We start from the raw sequence: 3,316 nt of genomic DNA, 5'->3' as shown, positions 1-3,316 counted from the left end.
CTAAGTGAAATAAGTCAGAGAAAAAGACAAATACCATATGAGTTCACTTATTTTTTATTTTTATGTTTTTTAATCCTTACCTGTGAATATTTTTTTTCATTGATTTTTAGAGAGAGTGGAAGGGAGAGAGAGAGACAGAGAGAAACACTGATGTGAGAGAGATACACCCATTGGTTGCCTTCTGCATGCCCCGGCCAGGGCCAGGAGCCTGCAATGTAGGCACATACCCTTGACTGGAATCGAACCCGGGACCCTTCAGTCCTCAGGCTGACTGGGCCATATAAGTTCACTTATACGTGGAATCTAAAGAACAAAATAAATGAACAAACAAAATGAAAACAAACTCATAGATACAAAGAACTAACAGGATTGTCAGACAGGAGGAGAGTTGGGGAGTAGGTGAAAAAGGTAAAGAGATTAAGAAATACAAATTGGTAGTTACAAAATAGTCACTGGGATATAAAGTACAACATAGGAAATAGTCACTAATCCTATATAATAAAAGCCCAGCGACCAAATGGCAGAACGACCAGTTGACTAGTCACTATGATGTGCACTGACCACCAGGGGGCAGTTCCTGCATTGAGCGTCTGCCCCCTGGTGGTCAGTGCACTCCCACAGTTGGAGAGCTGCTCTACTGAGCAGGATGAGTGGTCCTCCCACAGAGGGCCAATCCCTGCAGGCCAAGCCCCGCCCCACCAGTGCACGAATCTGTGCACTGGGCCTCTAGTATTATAACTGGGTGGGACCAAGTGGGTACTAGATTTTCTGGAGGTCACTTTGTAAATTATATAAATGTCTAACCACTATGCATACACTTGAAACTAATTTTGTATATATATATGGCTAATATGCAAAGTTTTCCCTCAGGAGTTCAACCAGGAGACCAGGATTTCGATTGCTTGCTATGATGTGTGCTGACCACCAGGGGGTGGCACAGAACATGGTGGGTGACCAGTGGCAGCGGGGTGCTGAGGGAGCAAAGGAAGGAGGAGGCGGGGAGGTGGGGAACCTGATCGGCCTTGATCGCCAGCCAGGCCTAGGGACCCTACCCGTGCACCAGGTAGTATAAAATAATATTGAATGTCAATTGTAGTTGAAAAAAACCCACTCTCTGGTAGCAACTTTGAGTCTCTATTCTGTGCATTAGATCTTCAGAATTTATTTATCTACTAGTTGCACATGATTTGCTCTTAGTGCCTTAATGCTTATTGATTTCAGAGAGGAAGGGAAAGACAGAAACATCGATGTGAGAAACACATCCATTGGTTGCCTCTGGTCAGAGAGGAACTTGCAACTGCAGTACATGTTCTACCCAGAATCGAACCCGGGACCTTTGTCCGCAGGCTGATGCTCTATCCCAGGGGTGGGCAAACTTTTTGACTCGAAGGCCACAATGGGTTCTTAAACTGGACCGGAGGGCCGGAACAAAAGCATGGATGGAGTGTTTGTGTGAACTAATATAAATTCAAAGTAAACATCATTACATAAAAGGGTACGGTCTTTTTTATTTTTAGTTTTATTCGCTCGTGAGCCGCAGTGTGCTGCCCACTGTCTAGGGCAGTGATGGCGAACCAATGACACATGTGTCACCTACTCATTTTTTTGGTTGATTTTTTTTGTTTAATAGGCATTTAAATATATAAAATAAAATCAAAAATATAAATCTTTGTTTTACTATGGTTGCAAAGATCAAAAAATTTCTATATGTGACACGGCACCAGAGTTAAGTTAGGGTTTTTCAAAATCGTGACACGCCGAGCTCAAAAGGTTTGCCATCACTGCACTAGGGCAGAAAATTAAAATTTTTTAACTAAAAGCAGTTTATGTATGGCAGGTAGTCACATCCTAGGCTAGAATCTTCCCAGACAGAAGTCAATCTTTACCTTAACTAAGCCTTTCTGTTATCTTTTGCATCTACAATAACCTTCCTTTGGAATGTCAGGGCAACTCCTTTTTTCAAACCCCTTAGGGCCATGCACCAGGGCGGAGACCACTAATCCTCTCATTGTTATTGTTATCACGCTAATTGTTGACTGTTAACCATCCAGTACCCACCTACGTCTGTCATTTTAGTTTTCATCCAATCCTAGAGGTTTCCCCTCTTTGCTTTCTCCCATCTTCCTAATCTATCACCAATGCAATATATAAAATATGGTTTATACCGGCCATTCTCTTTGAGATTTTGCTTCCCTGTATAGTCGACAACAGTTTGGCTCAAATAATCCCAACAATTCTTTACAGGTTTTGAACCTTTTTTAGAAAGGGAGATCCAGATTATTTGTATTAATCCAGCCCTTGAAGGAGGAATATAATGAAGCAAAAACTCCTCAAACCAGAAGAGAAAGGACCGTAGCTGCCCCCAGTGACAAAACAGGAAGGCAAAAAGGGAAATCGCTAAGTGTGAAAACTGTCAACTGCGCACAGAAGGTGGAGCCCCAAGACTCATCTCGGGGACCCGGGAGTCAGAATCCACTTGGGATAGACTGGACTAGGTAGGAGCCTGCACTGGTTTCCTATCAGCGTTTTCCCATTAAAAAAAAAAAGTCAGGGTTGGAAGAAAATAACAGAAGACAAGGAAGTTTTAAAGCTGTAGTTGAAGCTAAACGTAGTAACTTTTCACTAACCTCTGAGAAGGACTTTCTAGCAAATTTACCCTCCAGCAATGTTAATCAGTGAAACGGCTTCATCTGCCTGAGCCTTTAAACCAGAGAATGTACCTTTAAAATTCTAACCTGCCCCAGAGTTGTAATCTAGGACCTCAGGAATCTTGGCTGCACTTTCTCTCTTATCTGCTGACCCCACCTTTTCTCTCCAGGTGTCTTTTTTCTTCTTCTTCTTCTTCTTCATTTAACAAGTATTTATTGAATGCTCTTCACCCCAGGTCCCTGGTTGGCTTCAGGTCTGGGGAGACAGTCGCAGGCAAAAATCCAAGTTTTGATCTCAACGAGCATGCATTCTGGTGGGAACAGACGACAGCAAATCATAGATCCAAAATATGGGGTCTGTTAGTGAAAAGTATTCCAAGGAAGGAAAGCCTGGGAAGGGAGACAGGAGGCCCTCGTTTTGAAACATTGTCCAGACCCCGGGTTAATGAGTCATATGAGGCGTACCCTCCACTGCTCTCTGACCGCGTCTGGCGGGGCGGCCCCAGGGGGCCTGGGACCCTCCGCCCCTGCGGGTCCACCTGCCCTTGGATGCCCTTCGCGGGGGCCGCCCGCCGAGCCTGGAGCGGTCCCAGCAGGAGGTTCCCCAGCCTTCTAGGGCCTTTCCTCATTGCCGCCTGTGAAGTCCGACAGGATAGGTGGAGAGCTGC

Source organism: Myotis davidii, unplaced genomic scaffold, assembly GCF_000327345.1.
Source record: "Myotis davidii unplaced genomic scaffold, ASM32734v1 scaffold801, whole genome shotgun sequence".
Classification (NCBI taxonomy): domain Eukaryota; kingdom Metazoa; phylum Chordata; class Mammalia; order Chiroptera; family Vespertilionidae; genus Myotis; species Myotis davidii.
The sequence above is the reverse complement of the archived record's forward strand: the minus strand, read 5'-3'. Positions refer to the sequence as shown.